General features: G+C 36.1%; 1 long non-coding RNA gene across 4 annotated transcripts in view; it reads right to left on the bottom strand.

The window, feature by feature from the left end:
* LOC117072506 overlaps nt 1–24794 on the bottom strand; it is a 170160-nt gene that overhangs the window by 64970 nt on the left and 80396 nt on the right. For 2 of the 4 annotated variants that reach the window (XR_004432824.1, XR_004432827.1), the window contains one exon: nt 13514–14877. This is a non-coding gene — a long non-coding RNA (uncharacterized LOC117072506). Of the gene's footprint in view, nt 1–6821; nt 6957–13513; nt 14878–24794 lie in introns of those variants that run through there. The other 2 variants (XR_004432825.1, XR_004432826.1) reach the window with 2 other exon arrangements.

Below are 24794 nucleotides of genomic sequence, written 5' to 3'. Positions count from 1 at the left end.
TCTACAAATGTTTAAAACCCCTTTGGAACTGCTCCTTCAGAATTTCCTTCAGTGGTTACATAACTTCTTTGAGAATATGCTTAATTGTGAAAAATTGAATCTGGATTTTGAAAATCACTCAAAATAAAGAGATTGATCAATGTCAGGAATATTAATTTCGATGAGAAAATGCAATTCATTTACCTGTTTATGTAGAGTTGTGTATGTGTGTGTGTGTGTTACTTTTGTTACTACTTTCCATAGATGTAATGTATCAAAGTATTGAAGAATATGGGCCTGGACTTCAGAATGACTGATTCAAATACTAGTTCCAAGGGGCCTAGATCAATTCTATATACCTCAATTTCTGCACAATAAACAAATGTGAGTATGAACTAATTCAACAGAATTATTGTGAGGATGGCATGAGTTAGTAGTGCCTTTTGTGGAGTGAGCATTCATCGTAATCATTACCTGAGTCATCCCATACTATCTAAGAGCCTTGCGTCTATGAGAGAAGGCCACTTCCTTAGTCCTACTTATTTGATGATTTTCTTTTTCATGGGTTTTGCTGGCAGCTGGATCCATCTTTCCTTACAACACACTGTAGTGAGCCTGGGGAAATAGCATTTTTCTATATATTTGTCTTCTGTCCCCCTTTGGATTTTAATTATTTCTTCATCAGACACCCGCCAATCAGAAAACAAAATTACTTACACACAGTATAATACCTCCATGCATATTCATTCCATATACTTTTGAGGCAAACAAGTAATTATTTCTCTGTCTCTCAGACTTAAGAGTTTATTCTCAGCTTGCTGCCCTCAGCACTCTCACAAACAGGTAAACATAGTAAATTTTTCTGTGATAGTTAGTAACCATCAGCTTCCATTAGCATGTGTTTAAAATGTGCAACAGTTGCAGCAGAATCCTATTTTTAAAATTTTGTCAGCTCCTAAAGGAATAAATTATAGCTTAAATCGAATATACAGCTCATAGGCCCTGGCATGCCACTAAGCAGCATTTTTAACCTTCAACAAAAATAAAACATTCCCTCAAATTCAGGGTATTGTATCAGAATTAATGACTTAAATAGACATCTTATATTACTAAATTATAGGCAACAGTAACTACCCCACTGATTCCTAGTTATCAGAAATAGAATCCTTTTACATATTTTCTGTGGCTTAAATTTTCACCCTTCTTAATGACCTGCTTTTCCACTGTTGGCAGGCTTGTAGGGACAATTAAGTGCTAAGAGAATTATGAATGTTAAATTGGAGAAACAACTTGATGCTAAAGAAAGGGGATTAGGCCGGGCGCGGTGGCTCAAGCCTGTAATCCCAGCACTTTGGGAGGCCGAGACGGGTGGATCACGAGGTCAGGAGATCGAGACCATCCTGGCTAACACGGTGAAACCCCGTCTCTACTAAAAAATACAAAAATCTAGCCGGGCGAAGTGGCGGGCGCCTGTAGTCCCAGCTACTCGGAGGCTGAGGCAGGAGAATGGCGTGAACCTGGGAGGCGGAGCTTGCAGTGAGCTGAGATCCGGCCACTGCACTCCAGCCCGGGAGACAGAGCGAGACTCCGTCTCAAAAAAAAAAAAAAAAAAAAAAAAAAAAAAAAGAAAGGGGATTAAAAATTACTCTTTTTTCTGGAATATTTCTCAGTTTTATTTGTCAAAAATAGAAGAAAAGAAGAGAGGACAAGAGAGTACAGGAACAAAAAAATCAAAAACAGAGCTTGACAAAACCAAGTTTTCATGACATGTTTGGTTAGGACTAGCATTGTAATCTGAGACAACACTACGTAAATCATTCATTCCAATAATAAACTATGGGAGTATGACCACTGGCCTTATTCCCATCAGATCTATGTTGTAATCATTATAGATGAAGGTGATCAGGGTAGACCTAGACTCTGGCTAGATTACTAGAGGAGGTAGTGGAGGCAGTCTGGGGTGTGAATGAAGTTGGAAGCAAGTTGGCATTCGAGAAAGTGAAAATGCTCTTCTAGCATTTTTGAGGTACTCAGATGAAGGAGCAGGGCTGAAGGGCAGCAAAGGTGTATGGGTGATAAAAAGTATGGGACAGAAGAAAAACAAGCTCATTGCAATCATCCTTCTACATAATCAAAATTAAAGATGACCATTTACCAAAAAAGAAGAAAGTTGGTATGAAAGTCATGATACTGAGTTCATTTTCATTGCATGCAAGAAATAAGGTGACAGGTTCAGAATGTAATAATGTATCAACAGGATCTGGCCCCAGCAGTTTTGTTGAGTATTGGCAGTGATAAATGATTCAAGACTAATGCCATCAAAGTAAATAGCTTCTGTTTCTATCACTGACTTTGTACATACTCAGGTGGCTCTGTTAAAGAGAATTAAATGCACAGTACCATATGGGAAGAATTATCTTGAGTTTTCTTTATGACTGACAGTAAATAACACATTTTAACATGTAGACCAGTGAAGGTTAGGGTCATGAAGATTTTCTTTTAGATATTTGTCCTTATTTTAGAGTATGATGTTATAGCACTGAGTAAGTTAAATATAGCCACTACCCAGCAATACCTCAATCTACCACCTTCCTAATACATACATTGGCTTAATCTCTTCCTGAAGATTACATCTATCTCAGGAATAAGCACCAACACTTATGATGCTGTTTATTTGGCATAAATCATCCAGCTCCTTAATAAAGCTCATCCATATTCAATTCAGCCTATAGGAGTCATACCACATTGTCAGCCAGAATATTAATATTTCAAGATATAATCTGATATAGATCAGAAGGCACTATGAGGGCAACTCAACAATTTACAGTTTCCTATTTATTCAGTACAGGTGCATTGTACTAAGTGTAACTAATGCCTCATGATGTTATTTTCTTAGCTCAGAAATTGTTGGAATCAATCAGTTATAAATCTTTAAGTCTGATTAGTTGTATACAAAATCAGGGTAATTCTGTAATATGAACCAAATTACCAGGTTTTTGACCATGTAGTAATATATTTCACATTCATGGTAGAAGTATATATCCTGAGCCTTTTTCAAGACTTTTTTTGTCTTTGTAGAAAAAGGCAGGAAGGAAGAAAGGAAAAAAGATGAGGAAGAGAGGAAAGAAGATAGGAATGAAGGCAGGAAAAAAGAAAGGAAGGAAGGAAAGAAGGAAGGAAGGAAGGAAGGAAGGAAGGAAGGAAGGAAGGAAGGAAAGAAAGAAACAATTGAATTAACTTCACCCTTCTTTCCCTACCAGACAGGAGAAAAGGAGAATGGAGTTAAACCTCAAGGGTTAAAAAGGTAGACTGAAGTCTGATTAAGACTACTATTACTCAGCAGCTGGTATCAGCTAAAAGCAACAAGTTTTCTCTCCTCTCTCCCACCCCATTACTTTCTTCTTGCCTGGGTCAGCCTATAAGACTCAGCACAAAACTCAGATTGGCTGCTTTGATTTGCTAAAGCAAAGACTGGTCCTCACTGAATATATATATATATATATATATATATATGCTTATGTACTTAAGTCTAGTTGCAATATCTGCAATGTGATTACTCTGTTTTGTAAGTCTTATAGTCACAATTACATACGTGTATATGTGCTAATTCCTTCCTTCCTTCCTTCCTTCCTTCCTTCCTTCCTTCCTTCCTTTCTTCCCTGCCTCCCTCCCTCCCTCTCTTTCTCTTTCCCTTTCTCCCTCTCTCAAACATTAATTAAATATCTATTGTATTTCAGGCAGATCCATGGCTTCTGGGAGCACACAATCTAGGAGGAACATAAGCATGGGAACAAATAATTAAAGAATAATGCAATAGTATAGTGAGCTATATTGACTGATTGATTGAATATGTTTGATGATCTCCACAAACTTTAGCCTGTTTGAGAGGCTGTTAGGTCTCAATTCAAGCATCTTAGAGACACTACTAGTGACCTCAGGATACTGATGCCATACAGAATTAGAATAAAGAAATTTATTGCCATCACAACTGTTTCCTATATTTGCACTCTTCAATTGTTACTCCAACTAGTGGATTGTAGAATAAATCATCATCAAATGATATTTAAAACCTTGTATTTTATTACTAATGCACCTTGGAAACTATGATTAAATTGTGTTGAAAGTGAAACTAGAATCTTCAGGACTAGGATGCTGTAATCATCATTTTAGTGTTTATTACATTTACGTTATTAATGAATCAGAGATATGACAAAAACCTCCAATTTATCAGAAAAAAATCATTAAGAATTGCAACTTTGAAGTTTCCAAGACCCATTCCCAATCTAAACAGGAAAGAAATGAAAGAACACAGTGTTTCCAAACGGTTTGTAATGGAAAATCTGTATAAAAGTATTTACATAACCAAGAGAAGTGCCTAGAGAAAGGAGGAATTTGCAGGTAAATTAATGCAATGGATTCACAGAAAAAAAAAAGGGGGACTATTGTAAAGCCCAAAGGTGCACTTTACAATGAATAATTCCATCAAAATTATGCATGCAAATTAGAGCAATTAAAGTGGAAGATGCTCAGTCACATACTGGTCTAAGAGTTAACAGTTGTGAGAATAGAACAAAAACCAATTCCAATTGAAATTGTCGAGAACATCCCAGGTTGAAAACAAAATAATTCCTAAGGGAACATGAATAAGTAAAAGCGCTATTTATTTTCTTTCTTTTTGTTTTTCTGAAGGTTGACATTAGAAAAAAATATACATATTTTGTCTGGCTATTTGTACATTTCTATTCTCCCTGAACAACCAAATAACAACAAAAAAACATAGAAGAGAAAGGCACAAACCTTTTCTAAGGAATACAAAAAGGCCAATCAAAAGTAGGTCCAAAGTGGTGAGCCTAGTTTTATCAAAAATTAGAGATGACCATTTATTCACCTGCTTTTTGTTAGAATTTTTCTATACTCACTAAAATCAAATACTTATTCTTAATTAAGGATGTATAAGAGAGAAATGTGAAAACTAAACATGTTATTTTAAGAAAAAGCATATAGATAAGGTGACTTGGTTTGCATAGCAAACTGTTTATTGCTCAGATGTCTATGGCATCGACAGCATTCTTCTAGTTTCAGCTGGACTCCTGTATTTCTGGTCAGCTGTAGGTCAAGTAGCAGCTCTGCCTATGTAGGTAGGGCTTTCTAGCAAAATCAGGCACCAGCCCACTTGGAGACTGGGGTGTTTCAGTTCTCCACATTGTCTTTCGTTGTGCAGCAGGCGAGCCCAGGCTTGTTCTTAATGACAGATGCAGTAGGTTGAGACAGTGGAGGTACGTGAGCTCTCTTAAAAACCTAGGTTTGGAACTGGTGTGCTGTGGCTTCCCCCATATTCTGTTGGTCACACAGGTCTGAAGGGCATCCCAGATTCAAGAGGTGGGGAAATGGACTCCACCTCTTGATGGAGAAAGTTTCAAAGTCACATTTGCAAAGGGCCATCCGAGAGACCATTATTTGGGCTACCAATGTAGTCAGTTTCTCTACACAACAGATAAGCAGCTTTAAGGGAAACAAGACTTTATTGTAGACAAATTATTATAGGCTAGCAACATCAAAATCATTGCCCCACAAAATGACTTGTGCTGGGAAAAAAAGAAAAAGAAAAAAAAAAAAACAAACCCAGCAGAGAACGAAAAGCGAACACTGAACCACAGAACAGTCTGTCCTTCATTACTCATTCCTTTTAACTAGCATTATCTAATAATCACAAGAAGCTTTCCATGTTGTTGGCTTTATGCCATACTTCTAGCACAGTAACAAATAACACTAGGTAACATTTATTAAGCACCTATTATTTACTAAGTACTAGACTATCTGTATTACTAATCTCATTTAATCTTTAAAATGACTCTCTGATGTCAAACTTATTAAAAGAGAAAAAATGAAGGCATGGGGGAACTTATCAAAGAAAATACCTCTAATAAGCAATAGAATTTAAACCCAGAGTTATCTGAAACTCAAGCACATGCTTTTCTTTACGTTTAACATGAGTGTTTAATTACATAATTAGAAATCTGCAGGAGTATTCACTGCCTCTTCTGGTAACAAAAAGAATGCTTTAGCTTCGTGGTCCAGGTGCCTTACAGGGGTCAAAGCCTAAGATGGTGTGTTGCTATCTTCCCCCTTGAATCATTGGTTCACTTGTGGGATTCTGACTACTCAGTACTCTAGAGTGATTCTCGAGCTCCTTCTAGGATCAGTGGCTCACCAAAGACAGGCCAGCAGAGGTCAGCCCAGGTGCAGACAACAAAGAAGTGCTTTGTTTGTGTGGAGAATTTAAAAGTAATAATGAAACTACACCTTTTTTTTTTTTATCGCCACCTGCTGGCGATTCTAAACAAGGGTAATGAGAAAATACCCCTCCCTATCAATCTATCTGTCTCTTTCCCCAATTTGGAATGTGTTGAGTATGATTATTGGAATGAAGATGCTAGCTTCTTTTTCTGAATTCAAATAGAGAATCCAAGGCCCCAGCAATTGTTGACAGTTCTCTTGTGAAAAAATTTTGACCTGTTAGTGCAGACAGCCCAGGGAAGTGGAGCCCAGATGTGGATCTTGTTGACAGTATAACTTGAATCAAGCCACAAATGAATTTGCATTGGGCCTATACATTTCAGCTTATCTGAGTGATTTCCCTCTTTTTTAAAGACTGGTTTGTTTCAGAAATCCAACCAATAAATGAGATAGCATCATTTCTCCTCCTCCTCCTCTTCTTTCTCTTCCTCCTCCTCCTCATACTCCCTCCTCCTTCTTCTTACACCTCCTCCTCTTTTTCTTCCTCCTTCTCCTCCTCTTCCTCTTATTCTTTTTCATCTTCTTCTCCTTTTCTTCCTTTTCTTTCCTCTTCTTCTTCTACACGGGGTCTTGCTTTGTCACCCAGGCTGACTTCATTCTATTTTAAAACCAACTACTAAGGTAAAGCTCTCTTTGGCTACTATAATTTGTGCTTATCACTCAGTTTCAGCAAACATTTTCTGTAAAGGGTTAGAGAGTAAATATTTTATGCATGTATGTAGTGTTAATGAAACTCTAATTTAATTAATTAATTAAATATCTACAAGTATATTTATAGTCTCTGTTACCTGCTAGTCAACTCCTCCATTGGAGACTGAAAGCAGCCATCAGCAAAATGTAAACAAACGATTGCAGATGTACTCTAGTAAAACTTTGTGCACAACAAAATTGGCATTTTATATATGTGCTTCAAAATATTTTCTTCCTCTGATTATTCCCCCAACCATGTGACACTGTAAAAACCTTAGGACGCAGACCTCACAAAACCAGGCAAGCCATAGTTTGCTGCTCCTTGCATCAGACCATTTTAAGTATTCATAGACACATGTATCTATGAAAAATAAATACTGTTGCTCTGTGATTTTGCAAAATATAAATTGTATTTATATATATTATATATATATACCAGTCTAAAACATGCATTTATGACTCAGTAAAGGGTTTTTACACATTTAACTGTTAGTCCAAATCCTCATTTTTAACTGCTTCCTAATACTGAATGCTTAATATTGATACACTAATAGTTGATGCTTTATTCTTATAGTGATATAATACTGGTAATCCTAAGAAACAGGTTGTTTCCATCTTTTGTAACAAACATTTTTACTCAAGTCACCTTATTCCCAGGCACAGTACTTTTTAGGGTACATGCTCAATTGTTACTAGAAATGTATTATGCACATTTTAAATTTTAAACCATATAAGACTATCACATTCCTCACACCCTCACAATTGATACCATTAAATGTTTTAATATTTTGACAATCTGATAGATGAATATGTTGTTTGAATTTTTATTTCCCCAAATATTAGGGAAGTTGAGTACATTTATGTACCTGCATTGGCCATATGTATTTTCTCTTCTGTGAATTGATCATTCCTTTTTTTGCTAATTTTTTATTGCACTTCTTGTTCTTTCCTTATTGATTTGTAGGAATTCTTTATATATTATCAATGAAAATCTTTTGTCATTACCTTGCAACTATTTTCTCCTAGAATGCCTGTGTCTATTAATTTGATTAGTATCACATTTTATCAATCAGAAATCCTAACACTTGATGCAGCCAAATTTATCAATTTTTAGTGTCTTGTCCCAAGATCTTCCCTGTTTCAAAAACAGAAACATAATCATTTATACTTTCTTCTATTATTTTCTTGTATTGTCTTTTATATTTAGGTATTTTTAATCCATTCAGAACTTAATATTATAATTGCTATGGAGTAATATAACTGTTTTTTTTTTAAATAACTAGGCAATCATCTGAGAAGTACTTATTGAATAATCTGTCATTTCTCCATTAATATGAAATGCTACATCTATCATGGTCTAATTTCCCAAATATGCATGGGTCAATTTCTGAATTATCTTTTTAATCCCTCTGATGTATTTGTTTATGCCTTAGCCAATTCCACACAGTTTTAATCACAATACCTTATCATATACTTTAATATCTAACAGGGAAAAGCCATCTTATATTATTTTTAAATATTGTCTTGTCTATCATTATGCATTTACTCCTATACATGAATTTTGGAATTACGTTTTCAACTCCCATGAAAAATTGTATTGGGATTTTGTTTGGGATTAATTGAATTGATATATTAATATGATAAGAATTGGCAGCCAAAATACTGAGTTTATGCATCTATAAATATGGAATATCTTTTCATATATATTAAAGGGCTTTTAAAGATTCTTCAGTAACATTCTGTATTTTCCCATGGATTAAAAAAATTAACTGGTTATATTTCTAGCTATTTTGTCAGTTTTGTGTCTATCGGAAATAACATATTTTTTCTTATTACGCTTATTGTATATAATTGGTTTTCTTATTATATTATAATTAATTATGCAAGTCTCTAGACAAGCTATCAATGTTTGTACATAAATGATTTTGTCTTATAGTTTGCTATCTGAGATGATTATTTGCTATCATTAGCTATATTTGACTCCAGTGTTTTATGTGAATCATAACATAAATTTAGTAGCTTGCTATATTTTCCTATACTCTGTAATGATTTGTGTAAGTTGGGAATTCCATGCTCCTTGAAGGTTTGTACATGTCATTTGTAAAATAATTAGGTCTTAGTAAGTTTTGAGGGCCAGGACATACTTTTAAGTTGTGATTTCAATATATTTGATTGATTATGTTCTACTCAGATATTCTACTTATGTTGAGATAGTTTTTATCATTTAAACTTTCTCAGTATATCATGCATTTCAACTTTATTGGTTTAATGTTACATGTATGATCTTTACTTTTTAAACCTCTATCTTTTGTGTAGTTATATCTTAGACTATTACTATCTTTCTTATAGTAGAAAATCTAACTTTTAAGAACACAAAATTTAATTTGTACTTTATATTCAGTATCAATATTTAACCAGCACGTAAGTCATCTTTCTCAACAGGAGATTGATATGCTTTTATTTCCTTCTTCTTTCCCTCATCTCTTCCTCCTGCCTCTCATGCCTGATATTCTTTGGATTATTTTTTCCCAAGTGGCTACTGAAATTCATTTTTACATAGAATGTATAACATAAATCCCAGTTATTTAAAATTATACACAGAACATAAAAAGATGATCACAAGTATTAAAGATTATCATTGGCAAGGGTTCTGGTTAACTTTCCTTTTTATATTTTTGTGTTTCGAATATCCCCAAAAATATCAATACTCAATTTTTCTTCATGAAATATATTGGCTCATATCTTTGATCTTCATGCATGAAAGAATCAAATTACAATAAAGAAGACAGAGAATCCGCTTGTTAAACACACTGATTAAAAACTAATACTTATTTAGAATTAAGTTTTACCAGCTTTTGCATGGCATTGTTTCTTTCCTCTGCTTCTCCTGAATTCATTTTTCTGTAATTGGAGTATATTACCTAGTATTTCTTTCAGAAAGAGACTTTCAATGTTAACTTTGAGTGTCTTTGTATGTCTAATAGCCTTTCATCACCGAGATCATTCTCGGTTGAATGATCCTTTAGCACATGAAGTTCTAGGTTTCAAATGATTTTCCATCAATGTTTTGACAATGTCACAATTGGTCAAAAAGGAAAGGACACTAAATTCCACATATTATTTGATCTGAGATGACATAGAGTAATAATTACTTATATTATCATAACTTGCATTTATAGAGCACTTGCTCTGTTAGGAAAATTATAATAAATACATTATTTGGGTTATTTCATTTATTATTTATAATGACACAAGGTAGATATTGTTAGTTATCCAATTTTATAGGTGAAAAACAAACACTTAGAGAAGTGAGGTAATATTGAAATGGAAATAGAAATTATATAATAGAGTTGGGAAACACATAAAGGTAGTTTGATTAGCCTGGCTTTTTTAAACCTCTACTCCCACTCTCTGGAAGAAACCACCTGTAGTTTAATGTCATAAATTAAAAAAAAAAAAGACATTTTATTTTAAAATTGGGTAAAATGATCAGTGTGGCCATGCAGTGTTCAGAGTATATGCCTGCTGTCTTTTAAGACTTTGTCTAATTTTGAAATTATGGTTGAGCACCTGACATTGGCCTCTCGGTGGAAGAAAAAGTCACAGAAGCAAATCAGCCAGATCTTTTTGGTCAGCCTTGGCCATCCTTTCAGTTGATTATTGCTATAAAGGTAATGAGGCATTCTCAATGACAACCTAGTTAAAATTCTTGTAAACAAGTGCAAATTTACTTTCAGGGATGGTAGCCCATATGGGTCAAATTACCTCTGGAAAATTTATGATTTTCCAAAGGAAAGAACCCAATTTGAAAGAGTATGCTAAGTGGCCTGGTAAGTGACACATGTCTTTATGGTCTTAACAAAACCAATTCTAGGATAGTGGAAGGAATTTCTAGTCAAGAATTTCACAGAAGCCATTTCTGAATGTTGTGAACTAATTTCCTATTTAAATTGCCAATTCCTCTGTGATTTAGGATTTTTGTTGAGACTATGTGACCTCAGAATTTCTGTGATCATTAAGGTCTCAAAACGTTCGTATTAATGTCAACTTGGCCATTCACTTCCTAAGAAATAATTTTTCTTGTGTTGTGGCCACTTACAAGCATTGTTGCAGAAAACTTCCATATTAGCTATATCTGCAGCTGTGCCTAGACCTGTGTACTGTACTGAATACAGTACAGGCCCTTTTGCTTGTGAATAATAAAGCTTATATGCCAAATGATATGAATTACCGTGATGGTTTCTTTGACTTTATCCAAGCATATATTTTGAAATACATTCTCTTTCATAGTGACCTTTCTTTTTTCAAAGGTTTATCACATCCTTGAATTTATAAGCAGAATGTTGACATCATTTGTTCTGGTTATTTATTGCTGTGTAACAAATGTTCCTAATACTTAGCAACTTAAAACAACAAACATTGTTTCTCAATGTCTGTGGGCCAGGACTTAAGCACAGCTTCGCTAAGTGCCCTAGCTCAGAGTCATAAGGCTGCAATCAAATGGTCAGTGTGGTTTGCCTTCATCTAATGGCTAACTTAGGGGATGATCCACTTACACATTCACTCATGTGGCTATTGGCAGGCCTCAGATTCTCTTTGCCTTTTGGTCAGGGGCATCAGTTGCTTGCCACATGGGCCTCTCCACAGGGCAGCTATCTTTTGTTGGAGCAGGTGATTGAGGGAGCAGAGAGGGCACTAGAGACAGAAGCCACAATCTTTTTGTAATCCAGTTGCAGAGGTAACATCCTATCACTTGTTTCATAGTCTATTCATATGACGTGAGTCAGTAAGTTCAGCCAACACTCAAGGGGAGGAGATAACAAAAAGGTTGTGATGACCAAGAGGTAGGGATAAAGGCCATTATAGAGTCTACCTGTTGCTTATTTATCCACAGTGTCTGCTGAAGTTGAAGTATACAAATTGACTTGTAAATATATTGGAGTATTTCTGTGGAGTGCTGCTGATAGCCAGCTTATTTAATAGAGGGGCATAACTCCCTAGGCAAGGATATAATTCTAAGCTCTTTAACTTTTATATATAGTATTAATATTGATTCTAGAATAGCTGACAAGCTATATCTATATGTGTATAGATATCTATCTTTCTTTAAAGTTTACAATTGTTAATTGAGTGCTTACACCATGCCAGGCACTTTTCTAACCAACCTGTAAAATTCCTTTGCATAGTGGGTCGTATTCCCATTTTACCAAAGAAGGAACTCAGAGAGCTGATGTCAAGTACTCAGGATTACATAGCTAGTAAGCTGGGTAATTGGGGCTAAAACCTAAACATAAAGTCTGCCCTACACTTAGCCCAAGACCTGTCCAGAAAATCCACCTTTGAAAAGACTTTCATTTAGCTTCCACCAAAAATGAATTTATGACAAATGATATTTTATACTAATAATCCAGGGAGCTAATCTAAACCCTGGTTCATCAATATAATCAACTGGGGGATTTAAAGTATACATAGTTGTGTGGGCCCCATTTCAAGACCCATTGAATCAGAATTTCTGGGAATGTCTCGGAATACTTATATATTTTCAATCTGGAGACATTCCCCAGGTAATTCTGATGGTCCAGGTTTGAGAAATGCTGATGCAAGTCTTACTTAATCATTTGTCCTACTAAATTAATGTTTCTCAAGATATGGTCAATAGAGCTGATGTCTATTAAATAGTAATCTGTTAACAAGAATTCCTAGAACTGTATCTTAAGCAAGCTTCCTGGGAGAATCTTGTTTACATTAAAGTTTGAGAACTATCAATATACCCTTCTAAGTTCTACTCTTAAAATATCTTAGTTTGGCTGCCTAGTATCATCACAACTGACAAACTACTCTTGAGTTTTTGGTTTTGCAGAGGATCCAAAAACAATAACAAAACAAACAGAATATACAGAACACTTAAATAATCTTTGCAAAATTATTATTAGGTATGTTCTATTGATTGTGATTTGCCAGGCAATAAACCAAAGATAACTTTAATGTTTAGTAATGCTAATTACACCTGGTTTCAGGTTGAGTTATTGTTCGTTTTTCTACACCATTATTCTTTGTTGAAGTAGGAGGAATGGCTGTCCTGTGCATTGTAGGACATTTACAAGCAACCCTGGCCTCTACCCACTACCCACCGGTAACAATCCACCCATCCAGCTCCCTCAACCCCAGCTGTGAAAATGTCATTACACATTGCCAAATGTCCTCTGGATAGAAAAATTGCTCCAAGTTGCGAACCACTGAATTACATGATTATCTCTTCTCACTCACTTTATTTTATTTTATTTTTTTTTTTGAGACGGAGTCTCGCTCTGTCGCCCAGGCTGGAGTGCAGTGGCCGGATCTCAGCTCACTGCAAGCTCCGCCTCCCGGGTTTACGCCATTCTCTCGCCTCAGCCTCCCGAGTAGCTGGGACTACAGGCGCCCGCCACCTCGCCCGGCTAGTTTTTTGTAGTTTTTAGTAGAGACAGGGTTTCACTGTGTTAGCCAGGATGGTCTCGATCTCCTGACCTCGTGATCCGCCCGTCTCGGCCTCCCAAAGTGCTGGGATTACAGGCTTGAGCCACCGCGCCCGGCCCTCACTCACTTTATAGTTAACAGTCTCACGTAAGTATTTTAATTGCAAACTACTTTGAGCATTCATATAAGTAGAGTTGTAAATTATAAACATATTTGGAAGAAAGACAATTATAACTTTATTTAAAAATTCATTAATATTCAGAAATGGATTGAAGCTTTACATAATAATCAACAGATTCCAAAATAACTTAATAGGTTTTTCACTTCAATACAACCTTTTTGAGATCTGTGAAATTGCTTGCCATCCTGAGCTTGTTTTCTTGTGTAAAAATTTAGCTAGGATTATCAACAATACTTCAAAAATGTATCGTAGTTCTTTAGTACATGATAGCGTGTGTAATCTGTGCATGGATATTACAGCAGATAGCATATTACATAGAACTGGTCAAGTGAAGGGCAGAAGAAAGGAATCACAGGGTTAGTATTTGTCCTTCATTATATTTGTTCTTTTATTTACTGCTCAGGAAAATGTCCTAAAACATTTGTCATAGCTCTGTTTGATGCTGGCTCCAGATAATCATTGGTCCAGAAAAATAAGTATTTATTTATGGTATTTGAGATGGAGTTAATCTTGGATTTTTAGAGCTAGCTCTCATTAAAATTACTAGCATTTCTATTTGCATTTTTTCCTGTATGTTAATATTTTGAAAAGAAATATTTAAGTACCAAGTGACTATATTTATGTGCCTCCAAATATGGGAATAAAAAATGAAAGCTATAGTCATCTAGATGTTTCCTATGTTTGCATGTTTTGTTATATGTTAACAACTCTAATTAAAACCAAACAGGACAGATAATAACAGGAGGCCCCATTTTCCTACATACTCACATAAAAAGCGGCATGAGAAAATTGGGTTAATTTGAGGACATTTTATGTTTACGTAATTAGAAAATATGTACTTCACTAAAATTCACTTCTCTTTTTAAAATGTCTAAAACACAGAGATATACTGTTATGTTACATTTAGGACTCTGGTATGCATTAGAATTATACTGCTTTACATAATTAGAAGGCCACTGAAAATAAAAGTAGTTTACTTTCATTCAATTAACACTAATCAAGCACATACATTATGCAGATCTTGTGCCAGATGCTGGGAAGACTAAGATGAATAATTATGGTTTCTGCCTTTGGGAGCTCACAGTCCAAGGGAGGAACAGACAGTTAAGTGACTAGTGGTAGCATAAAGTGCAAAGAGGTGCATACTGTACCATGGGAACACAGGCCCTAGATGGAGGGACCAGCAAGCAGCTCTGTGTGGCTGGAGATCACAGAGCTCAGTGGGAGGTTGTTTCAGAACATGGGCCGTAATGGTGGGCTGCAGACTTCATTCCCTAGAGAAAAAATAAAGTGAAAGTATATTCTTCAGTTACATTTGCTAGAGTTATACAAAAGCGGGATAGTAGTTTTAGTACTTTTTTGCTGCTTTTATTGTAACAAAATAAATCAAGTTTTTGTTTTTGTTTTTAACTCAGATCTGACCAGTGGTGTATTTACCAATAAGAATACTCAAAATCAAAAAAATAATATCTCTATTACTTGAAACTTCTGATTTCCAATAGAAATTTTTTTTCCTCTAACTACACAACTTTCACTAGTATTATATTAGAACTTTTTCACTAGTGTTATTTAAGAACAAGCAAAGCTTGAAGTGACAAAACTTGTGGATGTATTTTAATTTCCTGAAGGCCATGTCAATCATAGACTTGGTGCTCCATGTTTTAAACAATTGAAGCCGATTCCGGTCATTTTTTTTTTTTTTTCATACTAAGACGGTGGCTAAGGGTTTGACTCTATCTTTAGGTAATTTGATATCATAAAACCCATGCCCAAGCATTAAGTCACACTAGCCTATTGGGGTGCTTAGGATATATCCAAGTGTGTTAAGTCAAGGGTACCATCAGTAACAGCCTTGGCTTCCCAGTTAGTTGCTCTCTTACTCACACGTCCTTCTTCCAAATTAGGTGTCCCAAGCCTCCTGGTCTTTTTTCCCTTTCTCTTTGCCAACTCTACTAGTAGGAAAAAATCCGATATTTACATCTAGGTATAAATTTACACTACTGCATGCTTCTCTCTGGGTTACTGGCTTTTAAGGTCTTACCTTCTATTTTGTATAGAATAAATTGTGATTTTTTTAATAGAAAAAGGAGACAACATTGAATGAATGATGTTAATCCAACCCTGTCTCAGTACTTAGTACAACGTGGAAAGTGGGAGATGCTTAGTAACTACTTAAAGGCTCATCAAATATTAGCTGCTTAAGAAAGGAAAGCAAAGTATGTAATTTCCTATCTCTAAATCATGTTAGAGGTGGAAGAGTATATTAGAGACCATCTATTTTAGTCCCCTCACTTCACAGATTAGTGAATTGACAGCTAGCAAGTGAAGAACCAGGAGCCCAGGGTAGCACAGCTGGAAAGAGAACTCAGATCTCCTCAGCACAATCAGTAGCATGTTCCTACTATGCAACATGCTATTTCTCACGGAACAGACAATACAATTTCTGATGCAAAAGACTGAAGGTGGATAGAGTTTGTAATACATAAATCTTAGCCGTGGCATTTTGACTCATATATTATTATTTCTGACAATCTTTACCATGACATTAGTCAAGCCCTAGCACTGGAAACACTCTACAGGATTGCTCTTGGTCAATTATGACAACTTTTGCTTTGTTTTCAGAAGTACTAATCACTTAATCACTATGTTCTGTTTACATTTCATCATACATGCCTTTTGTTTTGTTTTGTTTTTTATTTCCATTTGGGGGGAACAGGTGGTGTTTGGTTATATGAATAAGTTATTTAGTGGTGATTTCTGAGATTTTGGTGCACCATCACTTGAGCAGTATACACTGAAGCAAATTTGTAGTCTTTTATCCCTCACTTCCCTCCCACCCTTTTCTCTGAGTTTCCAAAGTTCATTGTATGACTCTTATGCCTTTGCATCCTCATAGCTTAGCTCCTACTTGTGAGTATGAACATATGATGTTTGGTTTTCTACTCCTGAGGTACTTTACTTAGAATAATGATCTCCATTTCCACTCAGGTTGCTGTGAATGCCATTATTTCATTCCTTTCTACATATATGCCTTTTTGTTCGTACAGTTGAGTGTATGTGTTTCATTTTTACTGAGCGCTTTGAGTCCCAGTTTCATTATTTTTTGTCAAATATATGTCCCACTTACATTTGTAAGCCAAATGTTCCCTAGGCTTACCAGCCTGTAATGACAAAATGAAAATACATTTCCTTTTTTTTTTTTTTTTTTTTTATTATACTTTAAGTTCTAGGGTACATGTGCATAACGTTTATATCATGTATAACTCCCCAATGCAATCCCTCCCTCCTCCCCCCTCCCCATGATAGGCCCCAGTGTGTGATGTTCCCCTTCCCGAGTCCAAGTGATCTCATTGTTCAGTTCCCACCTATGAGTGAGAACATGCGGTGTTTGGTTTTCTCTTCTTGTGATAGTTTGCTAAGAATGATGGTTTCCAGCTGCATCCATAACCATATTATGATAACTTAGAACTGTCATCAAGTTCGACTACAGGGAATCCAGTCTCTCACCAAGTTCCACCTGGAAATGTTTAAGTACTCTACAACTCGAGGCTGTCTTGTCAGGTTTTATCAGTCTTCTGTTTTCTACTCTGCCCAGTGAGTTGCTACTTGCTCCACTGCAGGTCACCATATTCTTAGAATGCAATGTCTCTGGAGCAGTTATCCTTTCCCTAACCCATGCATTCTCAATAGGGGTGATAGCGAACCCACAGGGGTGAAAATTGGTTTTGCAGGGGTGATAATATCTTACTCTTTTTATGTATAAAGCACAGAAGTGCATATGGGTATATAAAAAGATATATACAGTCTATCTGTAATATTAAAATTTCATAAGGGGAGGTGATTAGGGGAAAATTGCCTAACAAGGATTCTTAGAGGGTTGGTAACAACAACAACAAAAAGTTGAGAAACACTGTTTTAACCCTTGATTCCAAGTGTGGAAACAATGCTAGCCTCTTCCTCTAACTTTGTATAGTCTGGCTTAGACTAACCTGCAGGTGTTTTACAAAATTTTACTAAAGATTCTGGGGGTTTAGAAGATGAGCATCCTGGATTAGTGCTAAATGTGGTTTCACTCCGATCATGTCTGCCCTTAGGGTGCCTCACAACCTGCTTCCCTGCCTGCTTCCTTTTCTGTCTGGAGCTGCTGCTTTTCAGGGTGATCGACCCCGGGAATCCCCCCTTCCTTAGGATACTGGACACTCACAATGGGTAACCTTCATCATGGCCTCCAAAAGGAAAATCCTATTGGAATACCCTAGTCCAATGCAGTACAATTTTCAAATCTGTGATATCTGGTCTTTCATTCTGCTAAGATTGTAACATCAACAATTCCATCAAGATTGAGATTAGTAAAACCCAACCCAATACAGTTTTGATTTCCCTTCCATCTGGTATGAGATCATATTGGCAAGACCTCCCAGTCATCTCAAAGATCATAGTGCCCAATTCTCATACAAACATTTAGAAAATGGTCAAGAAATTATTTGCCAAGATATAATGGCTAGGGGCTTGGTGCGATGGCTCATGCCTGTAATCCCAGCATTTTGGGAGGCTGAGGTGGGTGGATCATCAGAGGTCAGGAGTTCAAGACCAGCCTGGCCAACACAGCGAAATCTCCGTCTCTACTAAAAATACAAAAACTAGCCAGGCATAGCAGTGAGCGCCTGTAGTCCCAGTTACTCAGGAGGCTGAGGAAGGAGAATCGCTTAAACCTGGGAGGCAGAAGGTTGCAAAGAGCCAAGATTGCACCACTATGCTCCAGCCTTGGTAACAGAGCCAGACTCCATCAACCAAACATATATATATATAGATATATATATATATAGATATGTAGATATAGATATAGATATATAGATATACAAATATATATAGATATTTATACACACAAATATATATGTGTGTATGTGTTTGTGTGTGTGTGTGTGTGTGTATAGGTAATCTTGAAAAGTCTACCTATCACTATTCTGTCTTCTTTTAAATACCATCACGTGTGCCCTAGCAAAGTTGTCAGTGTTTGGGTAGTTAATATATGGTTTTATGCTATTTCAGATCAAAGTGTGCACTGATGGTAAGTGAAAGACAAATTTCCAGGAGTTCTGCTAACTGGCCTTGCTTTGCCTGGGGCTTTCTCAGTCTTAGCACTGAAAGTCCTGAGTTCCAGGACAAACTCGAATTGTTGATCTCTGTAGTTTCTCACTTAGTTCAGTAACTACCTGGAGACCATTCTGACAAAGGTGACATAACATCAGCAGGTATTAGTGTGATCTGTGGTACAGTGCTGGTCTTGTTCCCTTGGTGCCACATTCTCCCTTACCCTATTCCCGTCTTTAAAAAGAAAAGGTATACAGCAATATTTTTTTCATATATAACAAGCTAGACATTGTATCTTATGATCAATATGTGAACACACATATCTTTCAAAAGATATTTAGACGGTCATTCTGTAACAGGCTTCTACAATAGAAGATGCTATTATATCTGACAGCAGAAAGTGGTGAATCATCCTATTTGGTAATCACAGTTTGCTAGTTGTCAAAACACACACACACACACACACATTTTAAATATTGCATGGTATTGCTTAGCCCTCTGCCCCTCCTTGTCAATGCCACTGCTGTGTCTCCTGAGAGACCCAATATGTTAGGGCATGTCCATTGAAAATTGAAGCTGTATAATCTATTACAATGCAAAATAGAAATCAGCCTCACGCTGTGGGTAGCATTGAAACAGGCTTGTTACATTTATAAAGATTGCTCTGATAAGAGCATCCCCAGTTGGCCAACATATGGGCACTGATGAGGCTGTGTGTCTCTCATTTAAATTATAGTTGGAGCGTCCACCTTTGAGGTTTAACTAGCTTTTCAATGGTACATTTCGCACCTGTTCAGTGTTACTAATCCCAAAGACTATTTTCTGTTTTATCCTGTGGAATTATCCAGAGAGGCCAATTAAGAGAAAAAAAAAACAAAAAACAATTCAGGGAAATAAAAATGTGCTTTATCCCAGAGGTTATGAGATAGAGCGCAGGAGGGAAAATGAACTCATCTTTGAGTTTGCTACTTTAATTTAAAAAATAATGTCTTACATATGTAAAAAATTGGTCTATACTTCAGGAAGCTTTTAATGAGCTTTAAAAATCTCTATTAATTCCTAACATATATAATTTAGGTATTTGTGAAGTTCCTACTGTGTAGATTAATGGGTATAGTCAGCCCTTCCTTTTCTCTTCACAGAAAGAATAGAGTTTAATATCTCATAACTTCCATCCTGGCTAGAGGAAAGTAGGAGATGCTCTAATTTCTATTTCATTAATGGAGAGACCATAACACAAAGATATTGTAACAGCTCATGTAACTTTATAATTTGCCAGCAAGCCTGAAATATGAGCGAGTTGGCTCCTACATCCCTCAGAGCTATTTGGTGGGAAAATGGTCCCCTATTTTTCTCATTATATGTTTTTGTCCTGAAAAACATAATTTGTTAAATTTATAAAAGATTTATTTTCTGGTGGCTTTTTAGGGTGAAACCAGAAGGAAGTCAAAAAATCAGGTATTAGAAGTTCTGTGAAACCTAAGTAGAGAAGAGAATAAATTTCTATAAATAAGTTGGAATAAGTGGAGTATTTGTGCCCTTTGAAGTTTCAATGAAAGCAGTTTTGCATTTGCTATGTCAGGATAGTGATCTTTGATATTTACTATTGTTTTGAAATGATTAAGAGGAAGTCTCTTCATCTATGCCCTGATATAATTATTGTGGTAAATTTTGGTACTATGGAATTAAATTAGATCAATCATGGAAGATTTTATGTAATTTTTCTACTTATTTTAGAAAAATTTCAGTGCCCTAATTGCTTAATAGAACTGCTCATATTCAACTAAGATAAAACTATAGTAGATTCTATTGTAATATTTAATTATGAACAAAGGACTTGGCTACGCTAAAGAGAGTTCTGACCAAACATATAGTTTAAAACACATGATTCAGTTTTATTTGGTTCAATCTCACAATTTCAGGTCCTGAAAGAATTGTGACTCTATTATTTCAATAATCCAATCCTGATGTAAAAATCTCGTTTTTAAAAATAACTCCTTTTTATTAATCAGCTCTACATTCAGAATTTTAGACTAACAGAATGTTGGGAAATCTAAGCAAGTTTTATAAGATACCCAAATTTTTGAAGTTTTGATATATGTCTTTTTTTAAAAACAATAAAATCTGGTTTGCTGTTTTCTTCAGCTAAAGGAAGTATTTGAGGTATGAGTTGTGGGGAGAGGATGCAATGAATGTTCTTTAAAAATAAGTTTTATAGAATAAAAACTTATTAAAAATAAGTTTTATAGACTTGATGGAAACATCTTAGTATACTGGGAAGAGATTATTGGGACTTACTAGCTCACCATTTTAGTGGCTTATTAAACTCTGCCTATTCTCAAAAGAATCTGAGGTGGTTCACAAAAACATGTGTAATACAAAAGGATGATAAATAAATTAGGAAATTGAGGAGGTAGGAGAATGAGAAACATCAATAAAAAACCCTTCATAAATTGAAGGACAATGGAGGTCATCTCTATACTAAAGTTTCCCAGCCTTGACTGTACATTGGGATCACATAGGAAGCTTTAAAAATTTCAGCGCCTGAACCCCACCTCACAGCAGTTATATCAGAATTCTGAGAGTGGGGCCTGGGCCCTGCTGCTTAAAAAAAAAAATCATGTAGCTTATACTAATATGCAACAAGAATTAAGAATTAAGGACGAGAACTACAAACCTCTGCTCAGTGAAATAAAAGAGGACACAAGCAAATGGAAGAACATACCATGCTCATGAATAGGAAGAATCAATATCGTGAAAATGGCCATACTGCCCAAGGTAATTTATAGATTCAATGCCATTCCCATTAAGCTACCAATGACTTTCTTCACAGAATTGGAAAAAAACTGCTTTAAAGCTCATATGAAACCAAAAAAGACCCCACATTGCCAAGACAATCCTAAGCCAAAAGAACAAAGCTGGAGGCATCACTCTACCTGACTTCAACCTATACTACAAGGCTACAGTAACCAAAAACAGCATGGTACTGGTACCAAAACAGAGATATAGACCAATGGAACAGAACAGAGCCCTCAGAAATAATACCACACATCTACAGCCATCTGATCTTTGACAAACCTGACAAACACAAGAAATGGGGAAATAATTCCCTATTTAATAAATGGTGCTGGGATAATTGGCTAGCTATAAGTTGAAAGCTGAAACTGGATCCTTCCTTAATCCTTGTATGAAAATTAATTCAAGATAGATTAGAGACTTAAATGTTAGACCTAAAACCATAAAAACCCTAGAAGAAAACCTAGGTAATACCATTCAGGACATAGGCATGGGTAAGGACTTCATGTCTAAAACACCAAAAGCAACAGCAACAAAAGCCAAAATTGACAAATGGGATCTAATTAAACTAAAGAGCTTCTGCACAGCAAAAGAAACTACCATCAGAGTGAACAGGCAACCTACAGAATGGAAGAAAATGTTTGCAATCTACTCATCTGACAAAGGGCTAATATCCAGAACTTAGAAAGAACTCAATCAAATTTACAAGAAAAAAACAAACAAACCCATCAAAGAGTGGACAAAGGATATTAACAGACATTTCTCAAAAGAAGACAATTATGCAGCCAACAGACACATGAAAAAACGTTCATCATCACTCGTCATCAGAGAAATGCAAATCAAAACCACAATGAGATACCATCTCACACCAGTTAGAATGACAATCATTAAAAAATCAGGAAACAACAGGTGCTAGAGAGGTTGTGGAGAAATAGGAACACTTTTACACTGTTGGTGGGACTATAAACTAGTTCAACCATTGTGGAAAACAGTGTGGCGATTCCTCAAGGATCTAGAACTAGAAATATCATTTGACTCAGCCATCCCATTACTGGGTATATACCCAAAGGATTATAAATCATGCTGCTATAAAAACACATACACACATATGTTTATTGCAGCACTATTCACAATAGCAAAGACTTGGAATCAACCCAAATATCCATCAGTGACAGACTGGATTAAGAAAATGTGGCACATATACACCATGGAATACTATGCAGCCATAAAAAAGGATGAGTTCATGTCCTTTGTAGGGACATGGATGTAGCCGGAAACCATCATTCTCAGCAAACTATCGCAAGAACAGAAAACCAAACACCACATGTTTTCACTCATAGGTGGGCATTGAACAATGAGAACACTTGGACACAGGAAGGGGCGCATCACACACAGGGGCCCATTGTGGGGAGGGGCGAGGGGGGAGGGATAGCATTAGGAGATACACCTAATGTAAATGATGAGTTACATTAATGAGTTAATGGGTGCAGCACACCAACATGGCACACGTATACATATGTAACAAACCTGCACGTTGTGCACATGTACCCTAGAACTTAAAGTATAATAATAATATAAAAGAAGAAATTCCAATAATTAATAAATGTAAAAATAAAGAATTATTGTCTTATAAAAAATCCCTGAAAAGATAAACAAAGTAAACAAACAAAAAATTCCTTGTGTTCTCTCCTTTAAACATAAAGAAACTTACTAGACTTTCATTGCAACCTAGTTTCTCTCTTATATCATTACTTTAATTAAAATTGACTCAAATTCTTTTTAGGAGTAAGTTATTTGTCACTACCCTAACTTGTTTTCAAGATGCTTATCATCCTGAGAAAGCAGAAACAGAAAATACTAGTTCAAACTACCGAAGAAGTAACTGTTGAGTAGTGGTATGAATATGGTGCTGTGAGAGAAAGAAGTGGTTCATTAGAATTAAAGAGGGGGGTATGAAGAATCACCAAGGACTTCATGGAGGAGAAAGCATTTGTTCCAGGCATTGAGAGCTAAGAAACAGCTCTTAGATAGAAGGTGGAGGCAAATGTGCTTGAGGCTGAGGGAGGAGTGAGCAGAGGCCAAGAATGGCCCCTGTATGTGGGGATTTCCTGGATGGAAGAGCCCTATAAGGCAGAAATGTGGCTAAATAATTACACTCACAAGTAATTCTCATACTATATTTCTGACAACATCCTTTTTTAAGGCTGAATGTAGCAGGAAAAAATTTCCCATTTGACTACCCTGGCATTAAAGAAAACGGATGGTATCCTGTGTCTGTGGCAAAAAAACTGAAATATTACTTTGTCCTTCTTGTCCCTAAGATTTTCCTGCCTCCATTTTTTTTAAAGCAAGTTACCAGGCTTTGTGGTTCTTGTAGTCCTTGCAGCCAGAATTTGAGTAGGATGAAAGACAGAAGAATCCCAAGGCACATTGTTGGAAAAGTTGTATCAGTTGAGATTTTGCTAGGAGGGTGATGGGGGAGAAAGACTTTGAGGGGGTAATGGGTATGAGACAGGGCTCATTCCTCTGAGCCAAGGGGCATTTCAGGAGGGAGATCTTGGCACCTTAGTTAAGTATTAGTTTAAGACTCTCTTACTTACATGGGTAGGGACACAATGAATCAGGGAACTTCTAAAGGACCACAGTAGGCAACAACCATCAGGAAGTCAGTAGCAGCCGGGATATACTGGACATCAGCAGCTCATCCCCTCCAGATACCTCAGAAATCTTTGAGATTCTGCCATAACCAAGGGAAAAGAGCCAGTCATAACTGATACAAAACTCCTACTGCTCTGAAGGATGATACAAGGTGAAGAGTTCATGTACACTCAAGTTTGTGGACCAAAATATGTACCTGCTAAATACATGAGAGGTCTTGGCCTTAAAAGCAATACCTTCGGCTGAAGAGGATCAGGGAGAGGTCAAACCACCTAAGTTTCTGCCTTTAGTTTTTGGCAGAGCTTCTAGAATACAACTAAATTTTTAGTACATACTAAGTTCAAGATATTTAGTTACATTGCTTTATCTTTATTGTGTCCCTATCAGGTAAGAACTCATTTTATTATCCTTATATAGATGAGACCAGACCAGTCAACTTGGTGAAGTCACTCAAAAAGTATATGGGAAAGCTGGATTCAACCCTAGGCAGACATGCCAAAAGCTTATTCCCTTAACTTTATTCTTGTGTCCCCTCCCTAGAATCTTTGTTCTATGCCCTACTAGTGAAACATACACAGTAATAAACCACAGGATAGGAAAGCTGCCAGCAGAGGACTTATTCTATTACTCTTCCTCCTTAATAATG

The sequence above is a fragment of the Trachypithecus francoisi genome, unplaced genomic scaffold, assembly GCF_009764315.1.
Source record: "Trachypithecus francoisi isolate TF-2019V2 unplaced genomic scaffold, Tfra_2.0 Lachesis_group4, whole genome shotgun sequence".
NCBI lineage: Eukaryota > Metazoa > Chordata > Mammalia > Primates > Cercopithecidae > Trachypithecus > Trachypithecus francoisi.
Note: the sequence above shows the minus strand (reverse complement) of the source record. Positions and strands in the feature narration are given on the sequence as shown.